The sequence below is a fragment of the Suncus etruscus genome, chromosome 20 (genome assembly GCF_024139225.1).
Source record: "Suncus etruscus isolate mSunEtr1 chromosome 20, mSunEtr1.pri.cur, whole genome shotgun sequence".
Lineage (NCBI taxonomy): Eukaryota > Metazoa > Chordata > Mammalia > Eulipotyphla > Soricidae > Suncus > Suncus etruscus.
Window position 1 is genome coordinate 18651719 of NC_064867.1, and position 24978 is coordinate 18676696.

At 33.8% G+C, this 24978-nt stretch overlaps 1 non-coding gene across 1 annotated transcript; it reads left to right on the forward strand.

Moving 5' to 3' along the window:
* Positions 1-24095: 24095 nt before the first annotated feature.
* LOC125998403 (U6 spliceosomal RNA) lies at positions 24096-24198 on the forward strand. The gene has a single exon (XR_007491978.1). It is a non-coding gene; the product is annotated as a U6 spliceosomal RNA (small nuclear RNA).
* Positions 24199-24978: the final 780 nt, after the last annotated feature.

Here is a 24978-nt window from a genome sequence, read left to right on the forward strand (position 1 = left end):
ATTTGGTTTTGGGGGGCTCAGGTTTCTGAGTGCTTTGTATATTCTGGATATCAGCCCTTTCTCTAATATGTTGAGAGAAAATATTTTTCCCCGTCAGTTAACTGTCTTCTTGTGTTAAGGAGAGTTTCTTTTGCCATGCAGAAGCTTTTTAGTTTGATGCAGTCCCGTTCATTTACGTTTGATGCTAAAGTTCTTGCCATTGGTGCTCCATCCTCAAAGACCTTTTGATATATAGGTCTTTGAGTGTTCTGCCCATTTTATTCTCAATAAACTTTATAGATTTGGGTCTAATTTCAAGGTTTTGATCTATTTTGAGTTGACTTTTTGTATAAGGAGTGAGGTATGGGTCAATTTTCAATTTCTTACATGTAATTTTCCAGTTGTACCAACACCATTTGTTGAAGAGACTTTCTTTGTTCCATTTCAAGTTCTTGGCTCTTTTGTCAAAAATTAGTTGGCTGTATATCTGGGGGTTTATGTCTGGGAATTCTGTTCTGACCCATTGGTCTGAGGTCCTGTCTTTGTTCCAGTACCATCCTGTTTTGATCACTATGGCTTTATAATATAGTTCCAGGTTAGATAAAGAGATGCCACCCAGCTTCTTGTTTTTCAATATGTGTTTGGCTATCCTGGGTCTTTTGTGGTTCCAGATGAATTTTGTGATTGATTGCTCTAATTCTATAAAGAATGATGTCTGAATTTGGATATGGATTGCATTAAGTCTCTATAGTAGGATAGTCATTTTGATTATGTTGATTTTATCTACCCATGAGCATGGGATGTTCTTCCATTTCCCTAGATTCTCTTCAATTTCTTTCTGGAGTGTTTTAAAGTTTCCCTGGTATAAGTCTTTCACTTCCCTTGTAAGGTTGATTCCTAGGTACCTGATATTTTTTGATACTATTTTAAATGGAATCGTATATTTAATCTCTCTCTCTTCAGTTTCATTTTCTTTCAAAAGTTTTCTTTTGATGCTGGAGGGTGACTGAGGTAACAGATAGCAGGAGGAAGTAGACATAGCAAGGGCTCTACTAACCTACAACTTAAGAAAAAAGGAGATAAGAACAATAAAAGAAAGAAAGAAAAAGATGAAAGAAAGAGAAAGAAAAAAAGAAGGAAGGAAGGAAGGAAGGAAGGAGGGAAGGAGGAAGGAAGGAGGGAATGAAGGAGAGAGAAAAAAGGACAGAAAAATGATCTAAAGGAATAAAGGAGGGAAGGAAGGAAGCAGGGTTGAAAGGAAGAAAAGTGGGAATGATGAAGGGAAGGATAGACTGAGAAGGATGGAAGCAAGAAAGAAGGGAGGAAAGAGGAAGGAGGGAAGAAGCAGGAAAGAATAGAAAACAGGAAGGAAAGAAGGAAGAGAGAAAGGGAGGAAAGAGAGAAGGAACAAAGGGTGAGGGAATTAGGAAGAAAATGAGCGAAAAAAGGGAGGAGGAAGAAAGAGGGAAGGAAAGAAGAATGATAGAACAAAAAAGGAAGAAAAGAAGGAAGAGATGAAGAGGGAAGGAAGACAGAGAAATCTTAATCAAAGGAGGGAGGGTAGGTAGGAAGGAAGGAATAAAGGACAGAAGGATGGAAGAAATGAAGGAAGAAAGGAAAACTGATAGAGGAAGGAAGGCAGGAAGGAAGGAAGGAAGGCAGGAATGAAGGAAAGAAGGAAGGAAAGAAGGAAAAAGTGAAGGAAGAAATGAAGAAAGGACTTTAGAAAGAAAGATAAAAATATTCTCTAAATTTCATTCCTAAGGACAGAGGAGATGCCTCTGTTTTTCACCTGGGAGTCCTGTATTCAATATCCAGCACCACATGGACCTCAAGTACTTCCAGTCACAATTCTACAACACTGAGCCATGATTAGCCACTGAGTACGGTTGGGTTGGGCTTAAAACTTGCAGAAAACAAATATATAAGTCTATAAAAATTAAATTGTATTCTTTTTTATGCTTTATATTTTTTATTGTTTTACTATTTTATTTTATTTTTTAATTATCTTTATTTAAACACCGTGATTACAAATATAATTGTAGTTGTATGATTACAGTCATGTAAAGAACACCCCCCTTCACTAGTGCAGGATTCCTACCACCAATTTCCCAGATCTACCTACTCCCCACCCCACCCACACCTGTACTCGAAACAGGCTTTCTTTTTCCCTCATTCATTCACATTGTTATGATAGTTTTCAGTGTAGTTATTTCTCTAACTGCACTTATCACTCTATGTGGTGAGCTTCATGTCATTAGCTGCATCTACATGGGAGGATGGGGGAAGTAAGGGTTGAGAAAGAGGCAGTAAAATATTAGAAATGAGCTTTGTAGGGCAGTATCAAGGTTCCAATATGAGATGGATATTATGGATATATGCAAACAATACTATCAATATGAAAACAAAGAGAAAAAATTTCCACTGAATGTCCCAACATAAACCAGTGGTAGAACAGCCTGCACTCCTCCCAGAGCGCATTCCCATTAGTGTAGGAAGAGATAGGGGGAAAGCCTGGTGACCTCTATAGAGTCCACCCAGACGGGTGCCCAGGGAAAGACTGAAGTCCAGGGGAGAAAAACCCTATACCTGGCAAGAGCTGGTCTCCAGAATCAAGGAGGAAACCGGAAGCCAAATGTCTGCACGCCCTCCTCCCCATGCACCTCCTGGAGTACAGAGGGAGGGGGGAACCTGAGGACTAAGAGTTCACCTGAACCCACTTCTGGCCATCTGAGCTGGCACCCAGGGAAGGCCTGGAGTCAGGGGGAAAAAGACAAGGACGGCTAGGGGCCTGCCAAGCCTCCCAACACTCCCCAGGCTAGGGAGAAAGGCTCTGGTATGGGGCCTCCCCAAACCCCATACCTGGCAAGAGCTGGATTCCAGAATCAAAGAGAAAACCAGAAGCCAGATGTCTGCCTGCCCTCCTCATGCACCTCCCCCCTGGATTACGGAGGGAGGGGGGAATCTGAGGACCACTAAGAGTCCACCTGAACCCACTTCTGGCCATCTGAGCTGGCACCCAGGGAAGGCCTGGAGTCAGGGAAAAAGACAAGGGGGCCTGCCAAGCCTCCCAGGACTCCCCAGGCTAAAGATAAGGGCCCTGGTATGGCTCCTCCCCAAACCCTATACCTTGCAAGAGTATATGTTTCCTAAATTTTAGATTATTAGAGGAGCCATCTTGATTTCTGTAAATATGGGGTGTACTGCAAAATTAGTCCATTGATAAGGCTGTAGATTGCTTCTTACAATGTGCAGAAATGGAATTCAGGGGTTACAAGATAAGCACAGCGGCGGAGTGTAACGGAGCGCTTTTCGGGTGTGGGTCCTGGAGAGATTACAGTTCTTGGTGTCTGTAGGCTAGGCTGGCTCAGCAGAAAAGAGGCATAGAGCATGGCCACTGTTCTTTATAAGTCTCTGGGTTCCCAATCACACGGCAAGAATTGGCCCTACCTTCATTGGGCGGGGACATCTTACCAGGTGTGGGTCCTGGAGAGATTACAGTCCTTGGTGTCTGTAGGCTAGGCTGGCTCAGCAGAAAAGAGAGCTAAATTGTATTCTTAAATATATTTCGCTGCTTCTATCATTTAAATAATGTCTTCAATATACTTTTAGCACTTGTTTATTATTTTTATTAATATCTTTATTTAATCATGGTTAAAACATGTTTAAAGTTGGGTTTCAGTCATAAAAAGTATATGCTCTGGTGTGTGGAGCGATGACACAGCGGTAAGGTGTTTGCCTTGCACGAGGCAAACTTAGGACAGACCATGGTTTAAATCCCAGCATCCCATATGGTCCCCAAACCTGCCAGAAGCGACTTCTGAGCACAGAGCCAGGAGTAACTCCTGAGCAATGCCAGGTGTGCCCCCCAAAATAACCCCAGAACATCCCCCTTCACTAGTGCACACTAGTGCAAATTTCCCATTACCAATGCTCCCCATTTTCCTCCTCCTCCAGCCCTTGCCTGCCTTTGAGACAAGCATTCTATTTCTTTTATTCACTATCATTGTTAAGATAGTTGTTGGTCTAGTTATTTCTCTAACTGCATTCACCAATCTTTGTGGTAAGCTTTATGTCATGGATTGGTCCTTTCAAACCTCATCTCTATTGTCTCTGGGCATTATTACCATGTTATCTTTTAATTTTCTAAAATACCACAGATGAGAAAGACTACTGCATGTCTATTATGTGTCTCTCCCTCTGACTCATTTCACTCAGCATAATAGTTTCCATATCTATTCACTTATAGGAAAATTTCATGACTTCATCTCTCTTGTTGGCTGCATAGTATTCCATTGTGTATCCACAGTTTCTGTAGCCATTCATCTATTGAAGGACATCTGGGTTGTTTCCAGATTCTGGCTATTGTAAATAGTGCTGCAATGAATATAGGTGTGAGGAAGGCATTTTTGTATTGTGTTTTTATGTTCCTAGGTTTTAAAGCCTAATGATTATTCCAGCTATATATGTTATTTGCTATATAATAAAAAGCAATATGTGTAGTTACTCTAAATCTTAGTTTTGTTAGCTATAAATCATAAAAGATCATGGTATCTATTCCACTATCAGGGTGGTTAAGTGAGGTAATATGCACTAAATATTTATAGAGTATTGAATGTGTTTTGTTGCTATTGTGTTGTTGGGCCATGCCCAGTAGTCCTCAGGGATCACTTCTAGCTCTGCTCTTAGGGTCCTAACTGGCAGTGCTTTGAGGCACATAAGTGATGCCAAGCATCAAATCCAGGTCGACCTTCTGCAAGCCCTACTCACTGTCTGATTGATATGAGGCACTGAATTTTTAAAGTTAAAAAATATACCGTCTCTTGCAAGACATTGAACAGTCTGTCTAATCATGTTGAGTCTGAAATGAATTTCTTAAAATGTAGTCAAAGTTTTTAATAGTCAGTGTGTGAACAAATTCATATTGCCACCCAATGTAGTGACATGCTAAAAATCTAGAAATATGGATTAATTTGTTCTTAATTTTTTTGTGAACCTAGATTTTACGTGTGTACAAGATATAGAGAGTGAGACTGAATTTTTACCTGATGACCTCGAAGAGAAACCTGAAAAAGAAAAGAAGCACACAAATTTTACTTTGTGTAATGTATGTAATATTCAGCTGAATTCAGCTGCTCAAGCACAAATCCACTACAATGGCAAATCACATCAGAAACGATTAAAGCAACTCAGCAACGGGATGATGAAAAATGACAATGGTAAGCTTTCCCAAAAATATATTCTCAATTTCATATAATCAACTTAAGCTATTTGCATACCTGCAGATGTGAAGATAAAAGATGAACTAGCCTATTTTTAAAATAGGGGGAAACACTACATTTAAGCATTATAAGCAGAGTACATTGAAATGAACAATCTTACAAGCTTTTGGAGTAGAAAAGAAAACTTATTTTTCCATTTATACTTGCCTATGTAAGTATTGTGATGATGACCCAAGAGGAACTATGCTATAATTTGAATTGGTTGATATTTGCTTCTAATACCATTATTTGGAAGAGAATTTGCTTTGAAATTTTACAAAGAATAATGATTTTGGTCAGTATTTTAAATTTGGAAGTTTCAATTGGTTAGTAAGGCTGCAAATACATTGGTAAATATTTGAAGCTTTTCAAATATATATATATATATATAATGATTATGTACTGAGAGCTTAATTTAGCTGGTGAATATTTATTACTTAAACACTTTGAATTATATTTTATAATGTGTTGAATTTAGGATAGAAAAATAAATTATAGAATACAGATCATTACAGAAATAAATGGAAAATCTTTAGAAAAATGTGGAAAGATGAGAAAGAGGAGAGTGAATTTTTGCTGCCGATGCTGGACTGAGTTGCTAATTTGATAACTATAAGCCATTATTGGATTATATTATGGTCAGAAGTTTTATGGTTGGGAAATATGATAGAATTTATTTGAAAATTAGTTGCATTTTAAAATGAGATTGATTTTTAGCATTTTAATAATCAACATAAGGGATGTTTTTAAATAAAATTTTGTGTTTGCTAAAAGGCAATCAAATCATGTGAAGAAAATAATGATCTTTTTTAAAAATGGAAATTAGTTCTGCTGTTTTGTCATTTTAGTATGTATAAACTAGAATGTTCTCATATAAAGGGCTCGCTCATTTAGTTTTGTATGGTGAATAGTAAATTATGAGTTCTATTAGTAAATAACATAATCAACAAAATATAAAAAGCAATTTTAGTATTACTCAAGTATCTCTAGGACTAAGTTGAACTTGTCAACAAATATAAATATGAAGTGTTTAAAATGACATATTTAACCATCTCCATTTTGAAGTTCCTAAGGAAAATCTATTTCTTACCATTGGTATTTAGTTAAAACAGTATTAAGCAAGTTCCAAGTTGCTTTTCTTTACATTTATGTTGGCGTCATTATTTTTATTACCTTTCTTACTTTATTTCTCTCGTGATATTTACAAATTTGTTTGAAGAAATCATAAATGATACTTTATTTGTTTGTTTGACTTGTGGGCCACTGCTAGTTGTTTTTAGGACTTACTCTTTGTTTGGTGTTCAGGAATCATTCCTGGCTTGCTCATGGTGTAATATTTGCTCACAGCATAATATGTGGAAATTGAACCTGGATCTAGTGTTTATTTACAAAGCAAATGCCTTGCCAGCTATTCAATTTCTCAAATGTGTGAAACCAAGCCATTGGACAAAGCTAGATTAAGAACTCAAAACAAGTCTGTCTCAGAAAAAATTTAGAATAGTCACAGCCTTTCAAATTACAACATTAGGAATGACTGTCCTTAAATTAAATAAATATGTAAGTCAAATTTAGGACTGAGGAGACAGTACAGGATCTCTGAGGACAAAACTAAGAATAATCCTTGAGCACCTACTGAGGTGGCTCCCAAACAAGCTAAAACAGCATTCAACAATTGTCAATGTGCTTTAATGTCTAAAATTGAGAATAATAATTTATTTCCTTTTTCTTATTTTTTACTCACAGTTATAAAATTATGACCATTTTCTCCTGGGTCCACTGTTTCACTAAGATGAATATTTTTACTCAAAGACGGGAATAATTTTAATCTAATATTAAAAATATTCTGTTCAGACAACATCTATCAATATGGCACCTAGCAAAAATTTCATATAACTTTTCATGTTCATAATACTTTTCCATGACTATTCTTGTATAATGATTTTATTCAGAATCAATTAAAAGGTGAGTAAGACCATTTGATTTAATATGAAATAATTTGACATTAAATGATGCAACTGACGAGCCTCAATTTTACTAAGACACATTGTGGCAAGCTAAAATTATCCAAAATTGAGTCTACTGGGGATAAACAGCTAATTTATTGCATGCCTACTACGTTGTCAGTAGTGAAAAACAAGGCTGCATGTTCAGAACTTGGAGAATCTGTGGAAAAAAATTTGTTGACATAGTGGCAGCTGTGGAACATGGGCATGGCTGCTTGGGGCTTCTGAAGTGTGGAGGAAGAGGGGGTGGTGGTGGTGGTGGTGGTAGTGGGAGTGGTGGTGGTGGTGGAGGGACTCTCCCTGATACTGGAGACCCTAGAGAAATTAGACCCCAAACGGGCATATCTGAAGTTTTTGGCTATTAGGTGTCACTACAAAGATTAGTAGAAAGCAGTGAACCTGGACCATTGACACGGTGCAACTTGTGTGAGGCATGTGCAATTACTGGGAAGATTTTAGAAGGATGGGAAATTTGTCTGGCTTCTATTCTGAGGAACCCTAATGTAATTAACTGTAAGACTGGTCTAGCTTACCTTGCTTCTCTTTTGAGTGATAGATGATTTAATGACACCAGTAGATGTGGCAGCAGCTGTGAATTTTGGCATGGCTGCCCATGTTTCCAGAAGGAAACATATACACATTATATATGCATATATAAATAATTTATATAGTTAACTGTCAAGTATTCTGATCACTTCTTTACATGTACCATTACTGATTTTATAAAAGCAGATACTTTGTTGGGTATGTGAATTTCAAATAGTTATCCTCTTTCTATTTGTGATTTGTCTCATCATATTAACCAAATATTTCACTTACAAAAACCTTTTAAATTCTGATGATGTCCATTTATTGATATTTGTATTTTGTTTTGTGTATTGAGACCTATCCCTATACATTTTTTTTAAGTTTTAAAAACTCTTATTAACTCTGGGTCACACAAATTTTCTCATATTTTTCTTTTATTTTTTTGTTGTATTAAAATTTTGTGTTAGGGTTTTGATCTATTACTTTTTGTATATGGTGTTAACTTCCAAATTTCTATTATCTTTACATGAGATACATAATTGTCCTAGACCATTTATGGAGTTACTAACTTTTATTGAATTGCTTTAATACCTTTGTCAAATGTTTATTGTATTTTTCTACATCTGAAATTTTTAAATTTCTTTTTAGTTGTGTTGATCTGTCATAATCTGCCAATACTATAGCATCCTAGTTCCTATGTCTATGATTTTATTATTATTGAGTATTATATGACTCCAATTATATGTTTCCTAAATAATTTTAGTGTATTGAGGAGATAGATCAAGACTTGAGTGCATGTTTGGCAAGCAGAGGCCCAAAGTTTGACTCCTGGCACCAGATTTATTTCCAGACACCATCTGCATGTTTAAAGTACCAATATTAGTTAAATAATACAATTACTTTTCTACTGCATAACTCAACCACATTACTAATATTTCTCTCATTCTCTCCTATTTACACCACATCCTAAGATACTACTTATAATTTTCACTTTAAATTCATGATATGTTTGGCTCTAAATGCTGCAGGTTCTAATATTATAATAACATGGTTATTTCATTTCACGGTTGAGTAATGACTCATATTTTCAGTCCTTAGAAATTTTTCTCCTCTATTCCAAATTGAAAATTTTCATTCCAATTTAATTATTAAAATATACTTATCATAAAATATTTTCTATGAGCTCTTCTAATGCTATCAACTTTCATGCCCAAGTCTGTGTCCACATATGGCATACCTCCTAGTCTCTGAACATATATGCATTTCTTGTCAATGGCCGTCCCCATCCTGGCATTATATACTTTTCTGTTTTCTTAAGCCGGACAATCCTAGCTCAGATCTACCTACCTATTTCCTCCACTTAAAAACTATTCTTAAAAATTCTTAACACAATCCTCAACTTACTTTATTAGCTGTGCAGCATATTATCATGAGACCTAAAATCTTTTGGATTCGCCCTACTTTCCTCTTTTAGTTTTGTTTGCAATATCTACACCTTTTTGAATCTAAAGATTAGATTACTACAGAGACAGAATTTACTTTGTTCCATTTTTATCTCTTTGGTTATTTAGTTCATCTAGTATCAGGCTTAAAGTTCTCATTGAACATTAATGATCCCCAAATATTTCTAGCCTACATTTCTACACTGAAATCCAGATCTAAATAACAGTGAAAGTTATTGCCAATGTTAATGGCTATAATGTGATATAATTGCCAGCACCACATGGTCAGTGAGCACTGAAAGTGTCACCATATAACAAAAAGTCACCCCTGAACACTGTTGGGGATCAACCAAACTCATAATTAATTGATTAAAATGTTGAAAGTTCCTCATTGAAGTTTTCTCTTAGAAAAGGTCAAATGTTGAACAACTATAGAAATGCTGTTTTCGATGTTGTTGAAAACCCCATAAATAAGCCATTTTTTGTTAAAAGAAATATTAATCAGTAATAAATAAATAAATTTCCAAAACATTGAAGCATCCAGTCTAGATATGGACATTCTACCCAATATATAAGAAAGAAATTAAACAAACAACCCACAATATTTTTCAGGATACTAGAAACAAAACAAAACTCAAAGAGATTTTGCAGAGACTTTGCACTCAGGACACCTTTATTCCATTTCCAGTACCACATGATTCTCTGAGCACCACCAGGAGTGACCTTCAAATACAGAGCCAGGATTAGTCCCTGGTACCACCAAGTGAGGTTTCCAAATAAAAATAAACTTTTTAAAATAGAAGTTAGAAAGGGCTGGGGCCAATGCAATAGGACAGCATGTAGTGCATTTGCCTTGCCATGTCATATGATCCCCTGATCCCTGCCAAGATAGAAGAAAGTCCTGAGCACTAACTGTGTGTGGCCCAAACAAGCAAAAAATAAGCAACCACACAAAAATTATAATAAAGAGTTAATGTGTGATAAATAGTAGTGTATATAAAATAGAACACCAGATATTTCCCTCTTAAGATTTGTTCCTGTCACCGAGAAAGCATCATATTCTGCTATATTATATTGTATGCAAGTAGTATAATATGGGGTGTCATCTATTTATTCTATCTATTTTATTAAGTTTTATTTGATTCAATTCTATAAGCCTATCTATTACCATTTCATCTCATTGCATCTACTCTCATCCTATTCAAATTACTCACCCACATCTGTTCTTAATGCATCAGCCAAAATATACCTATCTAACAGCTGTGTTTCTTCTATTTTCAAAATCCTCTAGAAACTGTTATTGCACTTTGAATAAAAGCAGTCTTTCTGAATAATGGCATCCAAAGCTCTATGTAGTATCAATCTTTATTACCAGTCAAACCTTCAAATTTCTTGCTCTTATTTTCCTTTGCTGATACAATATAAACTACAATAGCCTGCTTGTTCTTTCTGGGGGCATTTTAGCTCAATTTTATCTTTGAGTCTTTATACTAACTGTTGACTCTATTTAATGAATTTATACTAGAAGTTTCTGTGAATTATTTTCTTATCAAATTTGCTAAATGACAAAATTATTTCCATGCATATAGGACTTTGTTGGTGATTTTTAACATTTCTTTCTAAAATTTTATTTTTAATGATTCTTTATGATTAGAAGCATGTTAGTAGTTGGGTTTCAGTCATAAAGAGAATACCTCCCTTCACCAGTGCAACATTCCCATCACCATTGCCCTCCACCTCCTCCCCCATCCCTGCCTGAATTCCCCACAGGCATTCTACTTTTCTCATTCTTTTTGTTTGTTTGTTTGTTTTTGTGCCATACCCAGTGATGCTCGGAGCTTACTCCTGGCTATGCGCTCAGAAAACGGCTACTGGCTTGGGGGACCATATGGGAAGCTGGGAGATCGAAACTCAGTCCGTCCTAGGCTAGCGCTGGCAAGGCAGATACACCACCACTCCGGTCCCTACTTCTCTTATTCTTTAACATTGTCATGCTAGTTAGTGTAGTTATTCATTCCCCTATCAGCACTCACCACTCTGTGGTGAGTTTCAAAATTGTCCTTCAATGCATATACTCTCCCTGATTACCCTCTTCCTTCTCTAACATTGATTTTCTCTTTCTTTCTTTCTTTCTTTCTTTTTCTTCTTTCTTTCTTTCTTTTTCTTTCTTTCTTTCTTTCTTTCTTTTCTTTCTTTCTTTCTTCTTTCTTTCTTTCTTTCTTTCTTTCTTTCTTTTTTTCTTTCTCTTTCTTCTTTTTCTTTCTTTCTTTCTTTCTTTCTTCTTTCTTTCTTTCTTTTCTTTCTTTCTTTCTTTCTTTCCTTTCTTTCTTCTTTCTTCCTTTCTTTCTTTCGTTCTCTCGTTCTCTCTTTCATTTTCTTTCTTTCTTTCTTCTTTCTTTTCTTTCTTTCTTTCTTTCTTTCTTTCTTTCTTTCTTTCTTTCTTTCTTTCTTTCTTTCTTTCTTTCTTTCTCTTTCTTTCTTTCTTTCTTTTTCTTTCTTTCTTTCTTTCTTTCTTTCTTCTCTTCTTTCTTTTTCTTTCTTTCTTTCTTTTCTTTCTTTTTCTTTCTTTCTTTCTTTCTTTTCTTTCTCTTTCTTTCTTCTTTTTCTTTCTTTCTTTCTTTCTTTCTTTCTTTCTTTCTTTCTCTCTCTTTTTCTTTCTTTCTTTCTTTCTTTCTTTTCTTTCTTTCTTTCTTTCTTTCTTTCTTTCTTTCTTTTTCTTTCTTTCTTTCTTTCTTTCTTTCTTTCTTTCTCTCTTTCTTTCTTTCTTTCTTTCTCTTTCTTCCTTTCTTTCTATTTCTTTCTTTTTTTCTTTGTCTTTCTTCTTTCTTTCTTTTTCTTTCTTTCTTTCTCTTTCTTCCTTTCTTTCTATTTCTTTCTTTTTTTCTTTGTCTTTCTTCTTTCTTTCTTTCTTTCTTTCTTTCTTTCTTTTCTTTTTTCTTTCTTTCTTTCTTTCTTTCTTTCTTTCTTTCTTTCTTTCTTTCTTTCTTCTTTCTTTTTCTTTCTTCTTTCTTCTTTCTTTCTTTCTCTCATCTTTTTTTCTTTCTCTTTCTTTCTTTCTTTCTTTTCTTTCTTCTTTTCTTTCTTTCTTTCTTTCTTTCTTTCTTTCTTTCTTTCTTTCTTTCTTTCTTTCTTTCTTTCTTTCTTTCTTTCTTTCTTTCTTTCTTTCTTTCTTTCTTCATTCTAACTTTCCTTTTTCTTTTCTTTTTTCTTTCTTTCTCTCTATTTCTTTCATGCTCTCTTTCATTTAATGCTTACTTTCTTTCATGCTCTTTTTCTTTTTCTTGAGAGTCTATGTCTTTGGATTTGGTGGGGTTAATCTGGCAGTTCTTTGGAATTACTGATAGCTTTTAGTGATCACTTCTAGAAGAGCTTGAAGAATCACGTGATATTAGAAATTAAATTGGAGTTTGCCATGTGCAAGGCAATATATACCTGTACTATCTTTCCAGCCTAGTTCTTCTTAAACTTTTACTATATAAACTTTTTCCTGAACCTTTTTCTATAGGTGTGGAGAGATAATAGAGTAAGTAGGATACTTGCCTTGCATGCAATCCCTTGGTTAAATCACCAGTACTATTTCTGGCTCCCTAAACACCACCAGAAATGTCCCTAAACATAGAACCAGGAATAAGATTGGAGTACTGCCAGGTGTGGCAAACAATAACAAAAAATTCTTCCATTCATTGATCCTTGTCACTGGAAATTTTTGCAGAATTCCAGGTATATAAAATGAGTATAAAATCAAACATTACTAACAATACATACATTATATTTTGTATTGATTGACAAAATATATTTAACATAATTTTGCAATTCCCAATTCAGGTACATGATCACCTGAAGTTAAGAATAATAGTTTAGGGCCCAGAGCGATAGCACAGCGGCATTTGCCTTGCAAGCAGCCGATCCAGGACCAAAGGTGGTTGGTTCGAATCCCGGTGTCCCATATGGTCCCCGGTGCCTGCCAGGAGCTATTTCTGAGCAGAGCGCCAGGAGTAACCCCTGAGCACTGCTGGGTGTGACCCAAAAACTAAAAAAAAAAAAAAAAAGAATAATAGTTTAATAAGGATATAGATTTTATAGGATATAATCATCATCCTATAAAGCACATACACTTGTTTGTTTTTTAATCCAACAATTGAAACTAAGCCAAATGAAAAGTTTGTTATTGTTATTTTTATTATTATTATATTATCAATACATTAAAGGATCCCAAGACAAAAATTGTTAATCCAGTAATATTTATAGATTGATTACTTTAAACACATAAATACATGCAGGAAAAGATTCAATCCATCTGATGTAATTGTTATAGCTTTAATAGCACACAATTAAGAAATGATACATTCAATTAATTATTCTATGAAGTCCAAAATCAATTAAGGTTGAAAAAAAGCAAAATTTTCAATGCAAAATTTCATGTTTAGCTCTACAGGGTATGTTTTTCACATTATTTTACTTCTCATTAAAAATAAAAGCCACATAATTCAACAGATTTATCTTAGTTTTCTTAAGTCTAAATAGAATAACTGGTAAAAATTTGTAAAGCCTCTCTTCTGGTTGTGCATTGGGAATCCTTTGTGTAATGTTCAGACCCTTTATCTTGCATCACAGGCTCACCAACTCAAAGTACTTTCCTTTCTCATCTCAACAGGTTCCCATTTTAAGATTCTTTAATCAATACCTTTTTCCATTTACATCATATTAAGAGGTAATTTAAAAGTTTAATCAAAGACTTTAGCAATTGTTGCTGATTATGCATGCTGAATTAAATCTGGGGACTGCAGACTGTGAATTGATTCATGTATGAAATCCTCTGCGGTAGGAAACGAAGGGAAGCAGGGCTTCTCTCTGTGATGTAGAAACTTGTAGGAGAGGTATTGATCTATTTGCCTTTGTGCTTCAGTGCATGCCTGGTCAATTATTTACAGATCACAGAAACACGGAATGTTTAGAAGCAGGTAAAAGAAGGTTGAATTCCCTGTATTTGTAGTTTGGCATTTATGATGAAATTAGTACAATTAAGAAATATTGTTTTGAAAGAATATATATTTCACAGTAGGAAAACACTAGGCAGTTTAATTATAAAGTCCTTAAAATAATTTTGACAGAAAGCATCTTTTTTTTTTTTTTTTTTTTTTTTTTTGGTTTTTGGGCCACACCCGTTTGACGCTCAGGGGTTACTCCTGGCTATGTGCTCAGAAATCGCCCCTGGCTTGGGGGGACCATATGGGATGCCGGGGGATCGAACCGCGGTCCGTTCCTTGGCTAGCGCTTGTAAGGCAGACACCTTACCTCTAGCGCCACCTTCCCAGCCCGACAGAAAGCATCTTTAAATATCCAAGAGTTATTTTCAGTGTTATTCTTTCAAACAACAGGTAACAAGTAATTATCTTCGAGATATTGGTTATGGCTACATCAGAGAAAGAATTTAAATTTGTTCAGTTTGGTTTATAGACATAAGATCAAATGCCCTAAAACTCCCTTAGAGTCACTGGTTTCATTGTGTAAGAAATATTTCCAAGAACCTGTTTAAGGTCTGTTTAAGTTAGTTTAAGTCCTCTATAATGTCCAAGGAATGTACAATATTAAAAAAAAGAACATTCTTAAACTTTTTTCCTTTGGAAATTGCCTAATAAAGTCATCCTAAGTATTAAATGAGATGAACAATAACACGGTGAACTATATAACATTATGGTTCATAAAATATAAATGATATTATGACAGCTTGGTTGTTCTTTAAATGATTTGTGCAATATCACACAGCTATAGTATGTGAAGATGACCTGCATTTAAATTGGAATAGTGGGGCTGGAGCTATAGCACAGCAGTAGGGCATTTACTTTGCACTCAGCTAACCCAGGACAGATCGAGGTTCGAACCCCAGTGTTCCATATGGTCCCCCAAGTCAAGAGCAATTTCTGAGCACAGAGCCAGGAGTAATCCCTGAGCATCACTGGATGTGGCCCTAATAAATAATAATAATTAATAATAATAATAATAATAATAAAATAGGAATAGTGAAGTACTAAGCTAAAATTCTTGACTGGTTTACACTTCTCATGTAAATTAATATGTTGAAACTTTCACCTAATACTACTCTATTGGGAAATTAGGTTCCTGAGATTAATGAGGTCATTTAAGATAAGGATCTAATCTGACTTTACTGATACCTTTTCAAGAAGCTAAGTGACACCCAATAATAAATCTCATGAAGTGGCTGAGAGAAGGGTAATTGTAAGCTAAGGAGAGTGGCCATTGGAAAGATCAGACTTCAAACACTATGATGTTGAATTTCCAGCACTAAATCTGTGAGAAGTTAAATTATTTTGTTAACCACCCATACTGGGAATTTTCTATAACCATCTTACCACAGTAATACATGAAACCTTTCCCAAGTACCTGCATTACTTCTACATATAAAAATATTATGTCATAATGCCTCATTTACAGCAGATGCTCAACAAATGTCCACCAATGGAGGTCCATTAACACCTTCTCCAAAAAGTCCAAAATAAATATCCTAAAAAAATATTATGACATAAATTGGATTAATGATAAATAGCCTATTTTTTTCAGTAAGAACATCACATGAAAGGTTCCACAACTGCACACAAGAGAAAATAGTGATCCTAGAGCAGTGAGTATTGTGTGGGGGAGGGGGGAGAAAGTTTCAGAAAATCAGCAATTATAATAATAAGTAGATGAGAATATTAAAAAGGTGGCAGTGTGGCCTGAGCGATAACAGTAGGTCTTTGCCAATACGGACCTGGATTTGATTCCCAGTTTCCCATATAATCCCCCAAGCCAGGAGCTATTTCTGGGCACATAGCCAGGAGTAACCCCTGAGCATTACCGGGTGTGGCCCCAAAACAAAAATCAAAACAAAAAATGGTGAAGCAAATACAGATATTAGCAGATCAATAACAGATAAGAATGATTAATATAATTATTTGAATATGTGTTTACATTAAAATATATTTTCAAGTTAACATGAAACTACTGTAGTTTTATTTTCAGTTTACATGCAAAAGTAATCTAATATATTGGAAATTAAAACTATATATAGGTCAATAAAATTTTGCTCTTGTCAAATATTTTTTGTCAACACCCAGCTGTCTTAATCTTATAGCAATGAAGATGTTGACTTGGATCCCTAATCTATGTTGAGTAGCAAATGCCTGTGACAGCTGAGCCAATGCAAAGTTCACCTGACAGGTGGCATTCTTGGCAGCTCCATATTGACATCTTATTGGCAGACTCTAAAAATGCCTGGACTGCTAATCTGGACTTGGCTCATTTGTATAAAGGATAATTAATGTTTTATTTTTTAGAATTTGACAATCCCTAAATGAAAGTATAAAGAACAGGGAAAGGTTTCATTTGTTTTTGATTTTTTTAATACTTACTAAAAACTAGAATCATTTTCAATATGGTTTCTAATCTCATAAGACTTATAACCAACTTGAAAACCTTTGCCCAAAAAATAGTAGTAAAATGTGATTTGGAATATTCAAATCTGGGCATTCAAGTGAACCATGAACAATGTCAAAATAATTTTTAAATAATATTACTGAAACATTTGAAATTCTAAATAAAAAATTCTACTACTAAATGAGGATATGCTAAATCATTTTGAGAATATTATACCTCAGAAATTCTGTACCTACTATTTTTTTGCCTGTTTTAAGCAGGTATTGACTGCATATCCACATAGTATCTGTGTACTTATTTAATCTTCCAATAATGTCATTAAAATTATTTAGCTTCTTAATTCAAAACAATGGAAATTCCAGTGATATTATTTACAAGTGTGCTATCATTGAAGCTTAGCGTATTTTATATGCAAGGCTCTATGACAATGTATATTTATTAACATTTATACAAGGAGATAGCAAACTGACTCTTCTCTCAATATCCAAAATATACATAATTCTTACGTGCTTGAAATTGTACTTTGTAATTTTCTAAGGTTTCTTACTGCTTACTCCATAAAATAGTTTATCCACAAAAATTGTATGATAAAAATTGTTCTTATTGTTTATACTTGAGTTATTTGTTCTGTGTTAGTCATTTGAGATGGCTAAACTCAGGGATATTATTATATAATTTATATGTAGCATTTCAGAATGAGACATATTAATAGTTATAGTGTTCCTAAAATCACTAATAAATTTGACTACATTTATATTACTTTACAGTTATTGAAAGTTTAGACAAAAATATGTCTAAGCATTCTCATTTTCAATAGAGTATTTTTGAATCATGGCTAACATTCTTCATAACATACTAGTTCAGTCACCAACTATTTAGACAAGTATTATTTATAAATATTTTATAATATATGCTGTAAATATCATATACTAGCGATAAAATACTGTATGGTGTCAACTGTTATTTCTCATAGGCTTCTTTAAAACAGAAAATTTTTTTTTTGATAATTTTTAAGGCCATGTGTTTATTCTTCATGCTTCTTATGGAATAGCCATATGGGGGCAGTAGAGTACCTGGTTCAGAAATAAGGAAACTACAATTTGAAATTTTTACTCAAAAAAATCACTACCTTCAAGTGATTAAAAGGTTAAAGATTGTTGCATTTTCCATTTACATGCTGTAATATTAAAGGTGGACATGTCTTAATTTATCTTTTAGTAATAATGGATATCCTTTATACAATAATCATTGTTTTCTTAATTCAAATCAATGAATCACCAGAGGTTCATTATATTGTATTATATAAACATAAAAATATGAGATGTTTAATTTGATTCTTTTCCTTTAAGAAAATATAAATAGTTAGAAAAAATAATGGTTTTCATAACTATAGGCTTTCACATTTACCTCCTTATTTTAAATTTCTTTAAAACCAGTTTACTTGAGTAAAATATCTATGTCTCAATTCTCCCTCCTTTTGCTAGAGAGACAAGATGTTCTTTTTATTTTCAAAATAATTATTTTTCTAAACATTTTCTAAACATTTTCAATAGTTAAGTTAGATTATGGATAAAATTCCTGCATAGCACATTAACTCAGTTAAAAACAAAACAAAACAAACATTTGCAATGGACTTATCTCAGAAAATAAGATGCAAACTTATTTTGTTGAAAAGGTGACTCTGAGTGGTATATTGAGTTTTTGTTCTATACCCTAGAAAGTATAAATTTTATGATGTCAGGATGTTTCTGCTAACAAGTATTTATGTTTCCTTAACTCCAATATTCCTGAATACTTCTGATTTTTTATGACTAACTGTTATGACATTGAAACTAGTGGAAACTATTAATAATTAGCTGAGTTTGAAGTCAGAAATTTAAATACTGTATAGGCCACCGATATGATGGATGGTTTGTACAGGAAAGACTGTACTTTTACTAATAGATTATTAGAAATCTATTTATTAGTATATGTGAAATATATTTGCTATAATATATTATTTACTTATCTATTTTAATAAAATAAATAAATATTTATTAAATGTATGCTCTATACAATGCATATTTATTAGGAAAAATGGCTAATATATATTTTAAAAATATATTTTGTGAACATTGTCACAATTGTTCTAGATTGTATAAAAATTCTCCAGTTTTTAGCACTGTCATGCTTTAGATTTGCTTTTCAATATATTTCTTTACATGATCACCTTGAATCAACAATTTGTTTAGGGTACTATCACTACAGTTTTAGAATGCTTAGAATTAATAATCGCAATCCTAGAAAATTTAGTGTAATTTAGCTGCTTACACTTCATTTTATCATTTCCTGATATATATTTTAACTATTTTATTTTTATTCACTTTTATTAAATTTTGAGTGCATATTTTTGCAAGAGGCCTTAATTTCCACCTTGACTGTTTTAGATTACATTAGTTCATGTAGGTTGAAAAACAAATAAATCTGAGTGATTTCTGATTAAATATGTATTGATTAAATAGTAAAAAAATTTTACTCTTTAAATGTAGGTAATTGTGGGGCCAGGAGTCTGTCTTACATGCAGATGACCTGGGAAGGACCCCAGGTTCAATCTCTGGTATCCCACATGGTTCCAGAGCCTACCAGGAGCGATTTCTGAGTGCAGAGCCATAAATAACCCTTGAGTACCCCCAGGTGTGGCCATAAATAAAAAATACATTTTTTCAATGGTTTATTTAGATTACCAATTTTATCTTGGCATGGTTAAAAACATGTGTATCATGTAAATGATAACAGTTCCCTATGCTTGTATTACAAGCAGGAAAATACAGCAATTAATCCTGTATTTAAGAAGTGAAAATTTACCTTTGTTAATTATCCAGTTTTCATCCAAAAGTGATTAGCCTATACATATGAATCATATAATTTTATAATATTGTCTCTCTCTTCACACACACACACACACACACACTTACTTAAATAACCCAATGTTTCAAGGTCAAATAGTAAAACTGAATGTTTCCTTACATTAGAAAACCTGTTACCATATTACCTTTGGGCTTTGCAAAAAAAAAAAAGCTAATTAGGCATCAAAATTTCTCATTATAGACCACTAAAGTTTATGGGATTCATCAATGGCAAAGTTTCAAATTTCTTTGATTCTATTGGCAACACATAGCCAATTATTGTTGTTAATTAAAACTGCCATATAATATTATTATCTCATCATTGAAATATGTTCAGCATCCTGTTTTTTTTTTAGCAAATTATGTATTCTTTTTTTAATTTTTATTTTATTTAAACACCTTGATTACATACATGATTGTGTTTGGGTTTCAGTCATGTAAAGAACACCACCCATCACCAGTGCAACATTCCCATCACCAATGTCCCAAGTCTCCCTCCTCCCGACCTGACCCCTGCCTGTACTCTAAACAGGATCTCCATTTCCCTCATACATTCTCATTATTAGGACAGTTCAAAATGTAGTTATTTCTCTAACTAAACTCATCACTCTTTGTGGTGAGCTTCCTGAGGTGAGCTATAACTTCCAGCTCTTTTCTCTTTTGTGTCTGAAAATTATTATTGCAAGAATGTCTTTCACTTTTCTTAAAACCCATAGATGAGTGAGACCATTCTGCGTTTTTCTCTCTCACTCTGACTTATTTCACTCAGCATAATAGATTCTTGTACATCCATGTATAGGAAAATTTCATGACTTCATCTCTCCTGACAGCTGCATAATATTCCATTGTGTATATGTACCACAGTTTCTTTAGCCATTCGTCTGTTGAAGGGCATCTTGTTTCCAGAGTCTTGCTATGGTAAATAGTGCTGCAATGAATATAGGTGTAAGGAAGGGGTTTTTGTATTGTATTTTTGTGTTCCTAGGGTATATTCCTAGGAGTGGTATAGCTGGATCGTATGGGAGCTCAAGCATGCCTGTTTTTATTGACAAAATATTAAATATTAGAAGCAGAAGCAATATATGAGAAAATAACTTGGGTTAGTGTATCATAAAATTTACAGAGGAAGTTTGAGGTTGTCTTCACTTTTTCTAATACACATATCAGTTTTGTTAAAGAAGTTAATATTTCATGCATTTCATGATTGATTTCCAGGTTTCATTCATTCAACTAAAAAAACTATGATGACATAGCCCATGTATCTTTTGATTTTCTACTATAAATATTATTCTCCCTAGATACTGCAAATTTGAACGAATTGACAAATTCTGCTTAATTCTCATCTTCTACAAATCATGATATTCTGGCAGCCATTATAATCAATGGCTTGAGGCATTTTCTAGTCATAAGAGAATACATGATAGGCAATGTAGCAAAGTGTGAGAGTTAACATGTTAACATCCCAGGATACAATCTAAATAATAAACGGAATCCTTAGAAAATACCCCCAGCTTCCTTGTCTCTTGGCCGAGAGAATTATATTGCGTTTGCTACAGTTTTCCAGTGGCTTCTAATAGAATTGCATATCCAATTCATAATAGTGATCAATTTATTTGTTTTCTTTGTATTGTCTTCCATTTCTTATTTCTCTTTTCCATAGTGTTTCCTTAGAACACCTCCCAAATAAATTGTTGGCACTAAAGTCTTGTTTCATAAACTGTTCCTGAGTTTGCAAAAACTTAAGTAAACTTTTTGTATGTCAGAATTACTAAATATATCTTAAATGATAGATAACAAGATGGACCAATGGATAGTTTGTGAATTTATGCCCTTATTTAAGTCATAAAGTATTAATTTTTAAAAAGAAAATTGACTAGACAGTGCCATTTTGCTGAGGGATATGTCTACACATAGTATGTTCATTTCCGCAGTTACCTCCTTGTTTTATATAATATAAATATAAAAATGTAATAGGTAGATGAAAATATCCTTTGTCAGAGTGAGAGGAGAACTATGAATTGTTCTTCATTTATAGATGACAAGGTGGATATTTTACATGGATATTTATTGAGAAATGTTACTTTACACAAAGTTGAATGTAATGCAATAGGACAATCTGTCAAGATATTGTCACTCTAAACTATAAGCATAATAAATCCAATGTAAATGCTATGGTGAGAAGAGAATTTTGATACAGATGGAATAAAAACACCATCTAATTTATAAAGTACAATATTTGACTTGTTTTCAAGGGACTATTTTTTTAAAAGCACAAATTAAATTTTTTCTGTTTAGAGTGATAATAATTGCCACTAATATTTATAGTAGTAATTTGTATGTACTCTATGTACATAGTACAGATAATCTGTGCTATCTGTGATAAAAGTAAAATAATTTTAATAAGTGAGAGAAATAGAAAGCCTGTCTCAAATACAGGCAGGGGGTGAGGGAGGAGGGAAATGGTGGGCATTGGTAGTAGGAAGGTTGCAATGGTGAAGGGGGTGTGTTTTTATGACTGAAACCCAATTACGAACATGTTTGCAATTATGGTGTTTAAATAAAGATAATAAAAAATAAACATCCAAATGAAATATAGCTAAATGTATGAAAAAAGAAACACGAGTAACATTAAAAATGAGTGTAGAATTAGTCAATAAATTTTAGTAATTCTGAGAAATGGAAAATAAATCTCTTCAATTTCGTTAGAGTACTTCCTATTGGGGGTATTGGTGGTAGGGACTGTTGCACTGAAGGTGAAGAAAGTGTTCTTTTTATGAATGAAACCGACTACAGATATGTTTGTAATCATGGTGCTTAAATAAAGATATTATTAAAAAAATCTGACAAGTACAAGTAGTAGGAAAGACATTGAATCTATCAAGTTTGCTTTTTTCAGTTGTGCTCAAGGTCAGAACTGGGTTTTTAAGGAATTATTTATTTTTTGTTGTCTTTCTTTTTAATTTTTAAAAGAAGGATCAGCTCACGGTATGAAGGACACCACAAAGAGTGTTGAGTGCAGTTAGAGAAATAACTACACTAACAACTATCATGACAATATGAATAAGTGAGAGAAGTAAAATGCCTTTTTTAATTGGATTCCATTCAATTACAATCAAACTTTCAGTTGAACCTTCTTAAGCTGATGCTTTTTTATTGTTTTTTGTTTGTTTGTTTCTTTTGGGGGGGCACACCCAGTGACATTCAGGGGTTATTCCTGGCTATGTGCTTAGAAATCACTCCTGGGTTGGGGACCATATTGGACACTGGAATCGAACTGAGGTCTGTCCTGGATTAGCCACTTGCAAGGCAAACACCCTCTGCTGCGCCATTGCTTCAGCTCCTGATGTTTTGATTTTTTAAGAATCCCAAAAGTGGTGCGTCATATGAGAAATTACTAAGTTTTTGGTGGTATCAATTTCACTTAATAAAACATGCATTAATATGTAAAGTAATACAGTTATTGTTTGTGAACTCAAAAGTAACACAAAATTACTGATGTAAACTATTCAATTCCTAATTCAGAAACTTTTTTTTTGTTTTGTTTTTGGGCCACACCCGGGGTGCTCAGGGGTTACTCCTGTCTGTCTGCTCAGAAATAGCTCCTGGCAGGCACAGGGGACCATATGGGACACCGGGATTCGAACCAACCACCTTAGGTCCTGGATCGGATGCTTGCAAGGCAAACGCCGCTGTGCTATCTCTCCGGGCCCCTAACTCAGAAACTTAAAAAAAACTATTAAACTAATTTCTGAAGGAAACACGAGGTATGCACTTATTTTAATTATCTATTGTATTAAAATAGAGTAATTAGTGTCTGTATTCAGAAAGGAGCAATTGTAATTTTAATATTTAATTGTTATTTAGATATACAGAGACATATAGAATTCCTACCACATATCTCCTATCTCTTTCTCATGAACAAAAAATGAATATAGTTTTGAGTAGGATATAGAGTAGGCTTTCAATGTAAATATTTTCCTCAAACTTCCTCATCCTATAATGTATTTATCAAAGTATTTTATTGTTGAAGTATTTATTTGTTTTATGCAGGTAAGCCATGCCAGCCATTTAAGTTACCCAAAATGTAGGTCAGTGTTAAGATATGGCAAGTAACAGAATCCTAGTTAAATACACACACACACACACACACACACACACACACACACAAACACATATCCATTCTTCAGAACTCTTTCAGAAGAAGTCACTGTAATCTCTGGAGGAAATATCCTTTTGGATAATTCACTGAAGTTCATTGACTTATTTTTTATACTTCTGACAATAAAATTTTAAGCACTATACACAATATATGATTCATATTTTCTAGGTGATTCAATATATGTCCCATAACAATTCATTTTCTAGCGATCTTGATTGCAAGAATATTTTTCTTGCAAAAGTAGGAAAAGACAAACGACTTTGGGTTCATTTCTATGCCACTGTTTTATGTTTCAGTTTTCCTGTAGAAATCATAATTCTATAAATAAAAAATGGAAATATCACTAAGAAACATATCCTCATAGGACATGCTTTCCAAACTCATGGGTAGTAAAATAAAGGAAAATTTTGTGTTAATAAAATGAGTCTGAAAATTGGAATGATGCAGAGAAGATTAGCTTGATCCCTGTGTAAGTATGACATACATTTTTAAGCTTTTCATATTGAACAAAAATGTCTCCAAGCATCATTATGCTACCAACAGAGGAACATCATAATTCTTTGTCTAAAGCAGGGTAATGACAAGCATCAACAAAGTAGGTTATAGTGAGTAAATAATAAAACATACCTTTTTTTTCTTGAATCTCCTTCGTAATGATTTCTTTTCTTTTATAATATCTTTATTTAAACACCCTGATTACAAATAAGATTGTAATTGGGTTTCTGTCATGTAAATAACAGCCCCTTTCACCAATGCAAACTCCCATCACCAATGTCCCGAATCTCCCTCCTCCCCACCCCACCACGGCTTGTGTTCTAGACAGGCTTTTTACTTCCCTCATTCATTCACTTTGTTATGATAGTTCTCAATGTAGTTATTTCTCTAACTGCACTCATCACTCTGTGGTGAGCTTCATGTTGTGAGCTGGACCTTCCAGCCCTCCTCTTTATCAAGGCACATTCATGAATTGGAGCAAACTTGAAAGCCAAGAGTAATGCGTTCTACAGAGGATGCCATATGTAGGAAGAGAGAATCTTACAGATGCAACTGCTAAAATCCATCATGAGAATGATGACAATAGTGTTGGCAGAAATACATTATATAATATCTGTACTTTAAAGAATAAATGGGGAACAAAATATGCACAGATTATTTCCTGTCCATGGTTGGCAACTTATGATTTCATAGGTTTTAGTTACTGTAGTTTAATAAAAATTATTCATAATATATCATTATTAATAAAAATAAATCTCTGATGCTCCTTGATTTTATACAGTGCCATTAACA